Consider the following 15025-nt stretch of genomic DNA (forward strand, 5'->3'; position numbering starts at 1 on the left):
GAGAAAGAAAGGGTGAGGGAGAGGAAAATTTCTGATTTAAGCATCTGAAACAGGAACTATTCACTCATGCCTTTGCCCCACCCTAGCCAGATGACCTTGGGCAAGTCAACCTCTGAGCTCTCAGTTCTGCCCCTTGACCCCTACCATGATGTTTACTGAGCACATACCACTGGCTAGACACAGTGAACTTCAATATGACAGACATAAAAGTAATCTTTACATTGTAAAACACCATCCAAACAAATGCAGGTTCCTATGTTTTGGTGAGAAACCTGGTTATAAAAATGGTTAATACTTTAGAGCCAGACAAAGGAGTTTGGATTTAATGCTCTGATTATCAAGATGCCATTCCTGAGAAGCTTCACGAAGTAAACAGCAGGTCTTTCCTTAGTGCCCAGCACAGGACCAGAATCAAAGTGTGCTCAGGTGGATGTAAGATCATTGATGGGTTGCTATTGTCAGCTACCTTCACTTTTATACATTCACTAAATCCCAAGTCACACAGAGAACCCCATGCTTCCCTAGCAGTACCAGAGCATAGCCATTTATACACATATTAAATCTTGGCATATAAGATATAAGGAGTTTGTTGGTAAAAATTGAGTGGCTGAGCGCTAACTGTAGAAGTCTGTATAGAAAAAATGTGGAGTTAAAGTACATTCTAATTTTTAGTATGCTATATTGAACAAATATATTATGATATTGAAAACATATCTGGATCAAGCTTCCCTGAGCTGAGCTAATTACTGGTACAAAAGCTCATGGCACAGTTAGGTTGGCAGAAGTGAAGAGATTGGTTCTCCTTGCATTCATTATCCTCTTTTATTAAATGTGATATACTTCTTTACTCAGGACTTGTGCATGAAGCTGGTTTCCTCTCCGGAACAAAAATCCATTCAAGTGAGGTTTACTTTAAAATACAGCTCCCCCCATTAACCACTAAACTTCAGATTCAGCCAGTGTGAGGACTCAACATATATGTTCTTCTGTTTTTTTTTTTCCTCTAATGAAACAAATTCTTGTCACAGTCCTGCAGCTGTTTCACAAAGACATAACCTTGTCACTGATGTATTCATGGTATCATTTCCTTGGTCAAATATGTATTTTCACATTTAATCCCCCCAGAATGCAGCATAAGACTATCCTTAGAGATTCATTAGCTGGACCTTCCTTCTGCAATGAGACAATTGTAGTCCTCCCCCAGCTCTGCACTGGAGGTGGAACATAATTAGCACTCCATCAAAAACCGCTTTGGAGAAAACAAACGCTAGTTAGCTTCAAGATCAGCCTTCTGAAAAGAACTGAATTATACAGTATAAATAAAATGCTAATTTATTATTGATTGTATGCAGAAGGGCATGCACAGAAAAGCTTGGTTGCGTTCCAGTAAAAAGTATTAGATTAGATCCACCCTCTCTTCATTTTTTGAAATAAAGATTGCTTGCAAAGAGTTTGGGCAGAACATTCTTCAGAAAACTCTATGTCGGCTATGAGAGTTAGGGAAAAAGGAATCCTGCTTCTATCCTCCAAGATTTCACAGCATGGAGGGAAGAAAAGAGCACAGGACAAGAATAATCTCCCAGGTCCCGCCCCTTAATCACAACCCTTAGGAGATACCGTATCAGAAGCTGTGGTTTGCCCTGACTGGTGTGGCTCAGTTGGTTGAGCATGGTCCTGCAAAGCAAAGGGTCACTGCTTGGATTCCCAGTCATGACATATGCCCGGGTTGCTTCTGTGTTCCCGGTAAGAGTGTGTGCAAAAGGCAACTGTTTCTCCCTCTCGTTCTCTCTCCCTTCCCCTCTCTCTAAAAATAATTTTTTTTTAAAAAAAGGAGCTGTGATTCCTGGATTTTAATAATTAAATTCAAGATTTGGGTAGCTGGAAGCACTGCCCCATTAACAAACTATTTAAAAGCCTTAAAATGGAACAACTCTGAATATCCCTTTGGTCTGACGAAGGAACCCAAAATACAAATCATTTGAGAGCTGATTCACTACCAAGTGGAAATGGTGGAAATGCTCTTCTCTGGGAGTTTTAGAGGCTATGGTAAACCAAAACCTTTCCAGGACACTTTAAGTGTGATTCTGTCCAGAAGGAGACATTAGCTAGCATCTCAAGCTTCCTTCTAACCCTCTAACTCTGTTAGGTTAAAATATGCACAGTGCAAGGGAGTCGTGCTATTTTACTGTTACTCAGTTTAAGTATGATTGAAAAAAGAAATGTTCAGTGTAATAGAAAATAGAAAATACCAAACACCCTTTGCAATGAAGGTGAGAGCAGACGATAAGACATGGATTAGTTAGGTAGTATAAGTCCTCAAATGAAAAATAACTTTGTAACCAAAAATAAATGGATTTTATAGCACAGTGAGAGAGAGTCCTGGATCTGTTCTATTTGTTCTGAGCAGGAGCCTATACAGCTGGCCAATTTGGTTCCACAAAGATGAACAAAAATCACATGAAAGGGATCTTAGCGATCATCTAAGTGAGGTCAGCACACTTCCCGTAAAGGGCCGCAGAGTAAATATTCAACATTTTGGGGCTCATAGCATCGGTGAGGCAAATACTCAGCTACTGCTGACTTGAGAAAGCAGCTATAGACAAATATGTAAACGAATGGAGGTGGCTATATGCCACTAAGACTATATTTATGGACCCTGACATTGAACTTTCACATAATTTTATGCAAAATAATAATACAAATACAAAATATTCCTTTTAAATTTTTTAACCTTTAAAAATGTCAAATCCATTGTTAGCTCGTAGGCCATACAAAAACAGTGGATTGATTGATTGATTGATTGATTGATTTTGGTCCACTGGTTTTCAAACTATCTTTTTAGTAGGAAATTCCTCTCCTCAAAAAAGAAATGTGCCTTTTGGGATATTGATTTTTAAGCTGGTTATTAAGAAACAAAAGACTCAGTCCCTGGCTGGTGTGGCTCAGTTGGTTGGAATGTCATCCTGTACATCAAAAGGCTGGGGGTTCGATCCCCAGTCGGGGCACATATGGGAAGCAACTGATCAGTGTTTCTTTCACACATTGATGTTTCTCTCTCTCTCTCTCTCTCTCTCTCCCCTCCCTTCCTCTCTCTCTAAAAATCAATAAACATATTTAGAAAGGATTTTTAAAGAAACAAAAGACTCAGGAAAAACCTTTGACCTCCCCCTCTAACTGCCTAAAAAGAGTTTCCACAGAGGACCTATCCTAGGAAGGAAGATACCATCACAGATCACTAGAGTTTAATATAATATAAATTAGTGTGAGATAGAGAGGAAACCAGCCAGGCCCCATTTGTTCAAAGTCCTCTGTGTCACATCGTTAAAGACAGCCCAGAAAACATTTATTTTTTAAACATTTTCTCTCCATCCCCATGTGCATTGCTTTCCTGCCCTCTGAAGTCCCAGACTGGCAGATAAGCCTCAACTGCCCAATCTGTCCATGGGTCACAGTATGATGTCCCTGAGTGTGTTTGTATAATAAAGTCTGGACACTTTCTCATACTAAGTTATCTCTGTGAATTTGATTATTAGTCCAACTAGAAGAACTTAGAAGTTCCTCTTTATCCCCACAGTTTTATCATCTTCCTTCTTTTATGCATGGGAAGCTAACACACAGATAGCCAAAGTAACATGCCCAACGCTCCATAGCTAGTAAGTAAAAGAGCAAGGATTTGACCCAGGCTGTCTTGCCGTGGAGGCCATAATTTTGTACAGGGATGAGTCCATGAACCCTGAAATGAAGTGACGTTGAAGTCATGAGCTGATATAAATTGGTAGTCTAGGAAGTGTCTGAGGAGAGGATATTTGAGGGAGACATGAATGCTGAGATAGAGGAAATACAGATTCATTCCAGTCAGAGGGAACCATTAAGTACAAGAATGAGCTCCTTTTATTCCAGGAGGAAAAAGGTCAGTGTGGCTGGAATGTAAAGTGAAGAGGAAAGTGGTAGCAATCGAATTCAGCAAGGAGGCAAGGGACAGCTTATCTGGGATCTCCCAATCTGATTCTGGATTTTACTCTAATTAACAGCATTAGGTTTTTCAAATATTCTAAACATAGATATGAAACATTGTTTCAAGTTAAACACTTATGAAACACAATTCTCCCTCCGAAATGAGAACCAGGCATACTTTTCTGTCTCTATATTAAACAGAACTTATTCCAAGCTAATATAACCTAGATGCTGGATCTAAAAAATACCTACTCTTAAAAGATGACTGTGAACTAACTTAGCAACATACTTGTCAAGACTCACTTCAAGACTCTTTTTTTGCCAAAGAACCAACAAGATGGAGGAAGTGGAGCGGAAAAAGAAGCAGACCTGCTGCATGTTCACCTACCGCAGCGTGGATCTTGGCCAGGTGCTCTGACACAAGCTATGAGTGGCGGATGCAGCTGTACAGCGCCAGGCGACAGCTGAGCCAGGGTGGCAGAGGAAGCAGCACATGCTGCTAAAAAGCACCTGCACAAGGCCAGGAAGATGGCACTGCCCATGGAGAAGCCTGAACTGGTGAAGATGCACCTGCGGGATAGGATCATCCTGCGGGAGACAATGGACAGCATGGTGGGCATGTCCAATGGCAAGACCTTCCACCCGATGGAGATCCAGCCCCAGATGATTGGGCACTACCCGGGTAACAAGCCAATGAAGGGTCGGGGCCATCCGCCCCTCCCACTTCATCCCTCTTGAGTAGCCAATAAAATCAGACTTACTTAAAAACAAAAGGCCCTTTTTACATGGTACCCACCAATCCAAGCTACTATGTAATAAACTCTGTCCAATCTCAAATGCGCTCATCCTGGTAAGACCCACCTTAAAATCACCTAGCCCAAACCACTAAATACAATAATTGCCCTACCCTAGTTTCCCTGATTTTGAGTTCATACTAAGACTCTGTTATGTTCTCTTTTACTGTGTTAAGTCCAAAAATTTTAATTGGCATGATTGATAGATTTCTCTGGTGTTCTTTTCGGAAACTGACAAACAGGAGATGTGAACAAGGATCCATGAGGGGTGCTGAAGGAGCCCTGGAAAGAAACAGGGATAAACTAAGGTGGGGGCAGCAGAGAAGAAGAAAAGTGATTAGACTTGGATATATTTTTGCAGTTACAACGGTTCAAACAACAATAAAATAAAATAATTTAAAAAATTTAACAGAAATAAAACCTGGCTGGTGTGGCTCAGCGGATTAAGTATCGGCCTGCAAGTGTCGCCAGTTGGATTCCTAGTCAAAGCACATGCCTGGGTTGTGGACCAGGTCCCTAGTAGTGGGCACTTGAGAAGCAACCATACATTCATATTTCTCTACCTCTCTTCCTCCCTCTCTTCCCATCTCTTTAAAAATAAATAAAATCTTTTCAAAAGAACTGTCCAGAGGCTTATGTACAAATAGGATGTTGTGATGTATGGAATGAGAAAACTAAGAAATGGTATCTACATTTTCACTTATTGGTATTTTTAAATTTGTCATTATTTTTAACCTGGGCACCCAGGTAATGGGAGGGCCATGTACTAAGTGGAGGAGCTAGAAGAAGATCAAGTCTGAGAGTGGAGGGATAAACAAGAATTCCTTTTTAGGTATGTTAAATTTGAAGAGCTTATTTGCCATCCATTGAAGCTATCAAATAGGCATTTGGAATTATGCTACTGTGGGGATGTCACAGTCATTCAGTTTAGAATTCAGCTAACTTGGGTGTTTTTCAAGGCTACTGGGGAACTAAGAGAAGCAAGAAGTGAGAGATCAATCCACCAGGGCCATGCAAAGGCAGCTAAATGTTATTTTTATGTTTGAGCAAATGTTATCTTTGGGATATGAAATGGAAAAATCTGAGGATAAAAATTATGGAGTGAAAGGAGTAACAACTGGGAATACATACAGTGCTAGAGATGAATTGAAATTGCTACTAAGAAGTGCTCTAGAAGTATTACATACAGGATTTTCTCTTATATCCATCTGACTTATTTCTGTCCCACTGAGAAGAAAATCACCAATTGATCGCTTTCAGCAAACACATGTATATTTAGAATGGCCACATCGTTCTGCTCTTTAGAAAGGCAAAAGGCACAACATTGTGTTGAACAAATCTACAACTGGAACTACTTCAGAAAGGATATATATCGTGCTATGATTGTGCTATCATTTGAAATTAATGAAACCATAACATCGTATTAGGATTCTGACTCATATGAGCTTTTCTAATTAGTTTGTCTAAGTGAATTTTTTAAAAATAATTTTATAATCATTTCAAGCACAATACACTCACAGGTAATATGCATTCACCAAGGCCATTTTAAGAGCTTCATTGTTTTCCAGCCTTACATATTATTCATGAAATTATAAGAAGATGCCTTAAAACCCCTAGTGAGGTAGAGGAGGAATCAATGATTGTACTAATCAGTATCATTATATTTTCAAAGCACATTACGCAAACCCTAGATTTAAGAATGGCAAAGAAAAATAGAACATTAATTTACACTGGAATATTCATGGGCTCAACTCTCTCATCTCCAAATTTCTGAGGTTTTCTAACCCACTCTTTCTGCTTCCAGTTTCTCCTTGCATTGGTCTATCATTTACTTGGTGCCTGCGGTAAACCTGCAGGAAAGCAGTCTTTTCATGATGTCTCTAAGTCATCAATGGCTCCTAACAGCCTATGGTATCAAACCCAAAGTTCGACCTGCAACTCAAGACCCTCTACAATCTAGAGGAGTCTCCTTTTCCAGTCTTCCCTGTCCCTACTTTTTCATCTATTACATTAAGATTAATGTCTGCAATAACCTCTGAATAAATCCTCCCATATGTACTACTCCCCATTCTCTCATATCTACCTCACCATTACTCATAATTTTTCCCCTACAGAGATTACACTAACCCTCAAAACCACATTCCTGCCATCCATTTTAGCTCGTAATAGCCCATTTTCAGCCTTTAGCTACTGTATGACCAACCTCTCTCATATTTTATGGATTTGTATGAAAATGAAGCATAAAACCTGCTTAATTAAACCTATCCCTTTAAAACCTGTATCAACATACTACAGTCAAAACTAGTTAAGTCTCCTCCAAAATAAAAGCATGAGCAGTTAGAGGGAAAATACATCACTGATTTATTTTTTTAATACCCACAAACTTACATTATAACTTGAACTTAGCAAGATCTCAATGATGGTCTCCCCTGGAATTTGCAAAAAGTTTTATTAATCAGTTTTTTAAAAATCGAGATAAGCATCAAAGGAAAATAGAGCTCATTAGTAGAGAATATGCAGACAGACAAGCATCTGCTCTCATTGCTCCCTTCATTCAGGGAACCTCAATTAGAGTCAATTAACGGGCATGCGAACCATCTCTGCTGAGTGCAGGGCCCTGGACCAGGTGTGCATCAACGCACACAACAAGGCTAGAGGCCTTAAGCAGCACCCACTTCTAACCACTTGCGCTCTTCGGGGGCAAAGATTTCATCTCAATCCCTGAAGCAGGTAAACTGAGTACAGAGGTTATGAGAATATTGCCAAATAAGATAGGATGTTAAGATGTTGAGAACTCAATTAAAAGATAAGAAAAGATGCAATAAACTCAATGGCAACTTCATACAGGTATAACTACTACTCAGTAAGAGACCCAAAGATCACTGTCCTTCCTGAATCTGGAAACCACAAGATTATATATATACTTATTTACTGCCAATGATATAAATATCAATGACACACATACATATGTGTGTGTGTGTGTGTGTGTGTGTGTGTGTGTGTGTGTATAAAATTTAGGGAGCAAAACCTTTATTTTTTCTGGACAATAGAACATATTTGTCTCTTTCCACCCCAGGAAATAAACCTCTTTGTTGAATAAATAGTAATCAGCCACTTTGACTTCCATTTTCTATAATACGACAGAGATCCCTACATTCTAAAGAAAGTGAGATTGGCTGTCAGGATTTTGCTGTTGCTGGGAATGTGTTTGTAAGCTCAGGACCAGAGCTGAATTATTTGGCACAACAGAGGAAATTTTGGAGGCTGTGTGGGAAAAATAAAGAGAAATGAAATAGCTGGCAGCTGAAGAGAGGGACTTTGGGAAAGGAAAACAGGCAGATGTAAAGGAAATTTAATTTCGTTTCCGTTGAATGGCGTGTGATATAAATCCTCATGATCTCCTTTCTAAATATCCAGTGATATCTACATTTCTTACTAATGTGTTGAAGAATTTTTTTTTGCACTTAGCTATTTTTAATTAACTTTGTCTTGGGTGGGTGCAGCGAAGTACTTAGCAAATATGCTCACAGGAAACAGCAGCAGGGCCCCACTTAGGTTAAAGAGAAAAGGAAGGGTAGTGTCAGAAACGTCCTCCAAGGTGGCCACCACTGGGCCTCACCCGGTATTCATGACCTTGTGTAGCAGTCTTTTCACACATTGAATGAGACTGATCTTGTAACCAACAGCATATGGTAGACGTGATGGTATGGAACTTCCAAGGCTAAGTCCCAAAAGATAATGCAGCTTCCAACTTCCTTCATCCTGAACCACTGACTCTGGGAGAAACCAACTGCCATCCTATGAGGACACTCAAGCAGTCCTATGAGGAGGTCTAAGTGGCAAGAAATTCAGCCTTCCTACCAAGAGCCAGCACGGATTTGCCTAAGATGTGAGTGAGCCACCTTGGTAGTAGAGCCTCCAGTTCAAGTCCAGCCTACGGAGGACTGCAGCCCTAGCCAACATGAGGATGGCAACCTCACGGGAGGCAGCAAACCAGAACGACACAGGTAAGTTGTTCCTGAATCTCTGACCCACAGAAGGATGATGCATGCTTGTTGTTGGTTTCAGTTCAGGCATAATCCCTTTCCCTGGAATCCATGGCTCAAAGTATGCTTCTGTCTTTAGGAATAAATGCAACTGCTGAACCCTGAGTCAATTCAATGGTTGATCTGATTATTTAGAAATTAGCATAGGATTAAAGGGATGTTGTGGGCTATTTCTTTTTTTGCAGGTTTAAAACTACAGGAAATGGCGCTGATTCCAACCTAGCTGACAATTAGGTAATTGAGTTGAAAGCAGCATTGGTGGGAAGGAGTATTGTTTTTAGTCAAATTCAAATTATACACGCCATGGCTAATCTATGTAATGTAAATCACATACTCAGTGATCATAAAGGGATTAAACAATGAATACATAAACAATACTGCATTTTATACAATTCTAAAATTTCTTTCGAACTAAATTACAAACTCTGAAATCACTCATTGCTTTCAGTGGGAGAATGGGAAGGAGATTAATACATAATGAGCACTGGTTCCATGCCAGGAAATATGTTAAAATGTTTTTACAGCTACACATTTCAGCAAAGGAGTCCCAGTTCATGAGGAAGAAGCTGAGGGTCAGAGTGTTTGAGAAACTTGCCCATGGTTACAGAGCCAGTACTAAGAGAATCGATTGGAGCCTATGTTTGTATGTAAACTCCAAAACCAGGCTTTCTCCACCTGCAATGAACTGATGTCCATAAGATGTTGACATAATTACACTCTTGCTGTACAACTCTATAAAACAGCCTCAATTCTGAGTGTGTCTCATTCCTGGAAAACTCTGCTTAGTGTGTATATTCAATAAACAAAGTTCCCAAGCCCTTCCATGTACTTGAGACCATATGGATTCACTCTAATGCATTAGCCAATGAAATATTAATTCTATGTGTTATGCCTACATTCAGATCAGTCCTATGCTTAAACATGTAATGTAAACATTTTCACATTTTTAGCGTTCCTTTATAAGAATGTCATTTTCCTATCCCATATTGATTACTGATAGGTCTGAAATGAAATTCAATGAGGAAGCAAACATGGCATTTGCATATATTTGTCTTATTGCCCAAGTTGTTTGGACTAAGTTCATTAGTAGATGTATTTCCGCAGCAGTAAATTTTCAGTCAATAGATTTACAGGGTAAAAAAAAGTAATGTGGAAAGATTGAGATAAGAGAAGGTAGATATTTCACTCAAGTAGTAAAACATGAAAATGCTCTTTGGAGGCCAGGGCCATTTTCAGTTATGTTAATGGAGGACTTCATTGATCCCCTTGACCACTCTTCTTGTCCTGCTCCATTCCCTGACTTCTAAGGATGCATTCCAAATGTACCCACCCATCTTTCTTTCCTTAGCCCATTTCAGATCCCTGTTTCTGGGCTAGGGATATAACATCACAATATACACCAAAGAGTCTTTAACAATGGTAAAGTCTTGTGGGAAATTCCTTGCTCCAAAAATTCCAGAATTCCCTGTAGGAATTTTGCTTAAAAGTTCTCAAATTGTTGACCTGGAAACTTCTCCCCATGAATCAGGTTATTGTAGGCCCTGCTTAAATAGAGCACCTTCTAGTTATATTGTGAAAAATAATTCAAGATATGTGACAGAACAAATTTGTGTATTAATTTCTGAGCTAAATATTTTCCATAGAATTTACATGGCCTTAATATACACTTATGACAAAGGAGATGGACACTGAAATAATGGTGTGGTAGTGAGAAGACAGCTATAGGCTTACAAAATTAATCATCGATCAATATGTGATCAAATGTTTTCACAGCCTAATTGTGTGTCAGCCATTCATCATCTCACATTCTGGATGAGGGCTCAAAAGTACACATGCATAGCAAAACGAAGCCAGCATAATGCTTCTTTCAACAAATGGGATATCGATTTTCAATCAGAATAGTCTGGGGGGCTTTTGTATTCTGAAAATATCCAATATTTTATTTACTAATATTCTTAGACACGATGTTCTAAAAGTATCATTTAGATATTAAATTTCAAGCATGTGATAAGTATCTCAGTGAAGATGTAACACCCTATATCAAATACATCTTGTGCCCCACTTAATTACCCACTCAACCCACCTTTTCCTTCACCCTTGTCAGTGATAACCAAAATCTACCTCATTTGCTTGCCTGGAGCTTACATTTTCTTGGGGTTGGGGCAGAGAGCATATGAAAAACAGATGATAAAAACTGAACTGAAAATATTACTGGTTAATAGTACAGAGAGTAACTGGGAGGCTATTTTGTGTCTGGTTGGGTAGGAAAGATTTCTCTGAGGATCTTTTTTTTAAAAAGTTAAGATCTGCCTATCTGTTAAGATTTAGGGAAATCTTGGCAGAGGATTCAGCGAGTAGAAAAGGCTATGATTGCAAGAGAAAAAGAGAAAGACCAGTGTGGTTATGGCATAGGAAAAAGAAGGGGAATGCATAGTACAATATGAGACTTTTTTGGATGTCGCCTACTTAAAACATTCAATCTCCATGCCTTATCTGCATTCTACTCCATGCTTATTTATATAGAATTTTTTTATTCAAGTCTTCTAGTAAAAGGAAGGTCCAAGATGATTTATATTTATCCTATAGCCTCAAGAACTTCTTTCCCACAATGTGGCAAACAAGGCTCATTTGTAACCATAACCTCTTGGCCCCTTCTCATTAAGTAATAAATGTAGAGTGTTCGTATGCTCAGTTAAATGTATTCATCTTCTCAGATTTTTTTTGCAACGAGGAGTGGTGACTGACCCAGTTCTGATCACTGAGACATATATAGATGTCATTATACAGTATTTAGGGGAAAGTTTTTGAATTTGATAAGGCTCAAGTAGAAAAGTATTTTGATCGTTGACAATGCCCCCTTTGTTCTCCTCCTCATCCCTTCTTCCTGCCTTGAACATGGCCGTGATGCCCAGAGGTAGATCAGGCCACTTGCAATTATGACAATGAAAGCTACACACTAACTGTAGTGGAGCAGAAAACTAAGTTTCTTGAGTCTCCGATAGAATCATTAGGGTGGACTGCTTGCCCTCACTTCTTTTTTGCTTGGAGAGACAGAAATGTCCTTGAGTGCTCAAACTAGTACTAGTTGGTGGAAAAAAGAAACACAGCTGCCTGCCTTAGAAGAATTCACAAAGCAATCAGGGAGGCAATCTAAAAAAAAAATTTTTAAGTGCTATATCTCGAAATGCAAATATACATGTATCAGCTGGAGTATATGTTAATTTAGAAAATATTAACTTCCATAATGACATCCAGGATCTGTGCTGATTTGCTCACTGTGCCTGTAATTTATAGTAGGTACTCAATACATATTAGTCACTGAAATAACATATAAACGTTTAATGATGAAAGTAATTTGGGCTAACTTACTACAAAAGCATTTGTAGAGGATGTAAGTTGTAAAAGAAATGAAGGTACTGTGTGGGTAGAAGAAAGAGATTAAGATCCCAGTAGGAAAAGAATGGTATATGGAAACATTAACTGGTGAACATTGCTTTATGGGTAAGAATGGCTGTGCTAATGCTTTTGGAGATACGGGAATAACATGGATAAACTGATTGGATAAACAGACTAAAAATAATGCAGTTTCTTTTCATGGGTCTTCTAAACCTTATAATTCAATTTGACATCAAGAGGAAATTCAAAGGTCCTTGGAGAAAGACCACAAGATAATACCATACTGGAGAAGGAACTTTGCCTGCATGCTATGAAAAGTAAGAACAATTACAATGAAAGGCCAAATATCAGGCAATGGCCATGCCTGCCAAGCTAGACACACACCCACACACACAAATGCACACAAATGAAAAAATGGCTATGGGATCAAAGTAATACAGTAGATTTATCTACAAATTCACATCCATGTATATGCATGTAAAGTCACTGTCAAGAACTGTGAAGGGACTGAGATTTTAATCTACTTGCAGGCTAACAAGTCAGCCTCATGCAGTTTCAGGGGTGCTGACGTAATCATGATGCTCCTGAGTCAGAGATAAAGAACAAGTTAGTGATCCCAGCACAAGCTTTCACACAGGTAGTATTACTTCCCTGAGCCCTAATTACCACAGACTGACATGGAGAGGGCCAGCTGATACCTGCACGTGCAGCGGGGTGCATGAGAGCAGAGGAACTTTGATTTAAGGGGACTTAAATCTCTTATACTGGGCATGGCTGCCCTTTGACCCAAATGGAGACAACTATTTCTATCTTCCAGCATAACCCAGATAAGATTGTTCAGGAAAAAAGGCAGTAAGTGGCTCTTCTCACAAGAAATGCAGAAAGGTCTTCAAGGCCCATCGACAACTGTCTCCCAACTATCATTTGAAGATGTTGGGAGAAAAGTACATAGAAAGACCATAATGCAATAAAAATAATTTAAAAATTGGGAACAGCCCTGGCTAGTGTAGCTCAGTGTATTGAGCGCAGGCCTGCGAACCAGACAATCGCGGTTCGATTCCTAGTCAGGGCACATGCCTGGGTTGCAGGCCAGCTCCTCAGTAGGGGACACATGAGAGGCAACCACACATTGATATTCCTCTCCCTCTCTCCTTCCCTTCCCCTCTAAAGATAAATAAATGAAATCTTAAAAAATAAATAAATAAAATAAAAATTGGGAACATAAATATTAATTAAAAAATAAAGTGACTTGAGAAAGGATGAGATCAAAAGTGAGAAGAGGAAAAATGGAAAGGTTGAAAGTGAGAGAAAAACAAGATAAAGGTGAGGGAAAACCAGAACAAAGGAAGAATTCAATAAGAAAGATTGAGACTATGGGGGAATCTTTACCATATAGAATAATATTTATATATATTCGGTTACATTCAATTCCAAAATTATTTGCTGAACACCAAGTCTGAAATTCAACCTTTCAAGAGTTGGGGAAATTAAAACACAATAAATTCCTTATTCTTGTTCTTGAGGAATATATGAGTATGTGTGTGTGTGCATATTTATACATATATATGTGTGTCTGTGTGTATATATGTATATGTATATATACATATATATGTGTGTATATATATATCCACACACATATCACTATAACCAAAACTATATTAATGTTAATCTTTAAATGCAGGGTCTGGCACAATTAGTGCTTTTTTACTACAAAGTCTTTTATTACAAAATCATAAGCATGTTATTCTGTAACATAACAATATTACACTTAAGTATACCATATACATTTCAGGAGAAATGTTCATATTATAACTACAAATTATTATACCCATATTATTACCTTGCCAACCACACTCAAACAGGCATGGCTTCCACGAAATGCTCTATTGAGTATTTTTATTAAAAAAAGTGAAATATTGGGAGCTTCTTATTAGCCATTAAAACTTGGCTCAATGTGGTCATTAAAAATTAAATTACCATCTACAAAAGAGTTAATGAATGGTCTGTTTCACATGATGATGGCAGATAACTTCTCAATAACAGCAGTTCTAAGGCGCAGATGGCAACCAGCCTTTGAACATTAGAATGTAGTTCATTTATGTTTTTCAAAGATTTTATTTATTTACTTTTAAAGAGAGGGGAAAGGAAGGAGAAAGAAGGAGAGAAACATCAATCTCTGGTTGCCTCTCACATACCCGCCCTGGGCACATGGCCCGCAACCCAGGCATGTGTCTTGACTGGCAATCGAGCCAGTGACCCTTCGGTTTGCAGGCTGGCACTCAATCCACTGAGCCACACCAGCCAGGGCAGAATGTAGTTCATTTAAAAGATGGAATAAGCCCTGGCTGGTGTAGCTCAGTAGATTGAGCGCGGGCCTGTGAACCACATGATCTCGGTTCGATTCCCAGTCAGAGCACATGCCTGGGTTGCAGGCCGGTTCCCTGCGGGCCAGTTCCTAGCAGGGGTCACACAAAAGGCAACCATACATTGATGTTTCTCTCCCTCCCTCCTTCGCCCCTTCCCTTCTAAAGATAAATAAATAAAATCTTTAAAAAAAAAAAGATGGAATAATATTCCAAAGCTGAGTTTCTTTAGCAGCAAAACAGATCTGCTATAGCAAGACTTTTCAGGAGAACATCATCTGAAGCAGTACAATGAACAATTGCCCAATAGATTTCACACAAATAGTTCTGTTTCATCCTCATTGTAGACAATAAAGAGGTATAAAGTGAAAAAATGCCATTAAATCTAACTTGCAAGTAAACCCATCTATTTGCCATGGCTTGATATTCCTATGAAAATGAAAAGAAGTCAATGTTTACTATTGCAATGATT

General features: G+C 38.9%; 1 pseudogene; it reads left to right on the forward strand.

Annotated features, from left to right (window-relative positions):
• Nucleotides 1-4291: 4291 nt before the first annotated feature.
• Nucleotides 4292-4692, forward strand: LOC119038706 (40S ribosomal protein S15-like; annotated as a pseudogene).
• The last annotated feature ends 10333 nt before the right edge of the window (nt 4693-15025 follow it).

The sequence above is a fragment of the Artibeus jamaicensis genome, unplaced genomic scaffold, assembly GCF_021234435.1.
Source record: "Artibeus jamaicensis isolate MK-2021 breed Jamaican fruit bat unplaced genomic scaffold, CSHL_Jam_final scaffold_1283, whole genome shotgun sequence".
Classification (NCBI taxonomy): domain Eukaryota; kingdom Metazoa; phylum Chordata; class Mammalia; order Chiroptera; family Phyllostomidae; genus Artibeus; species Artibeus jamaicensis.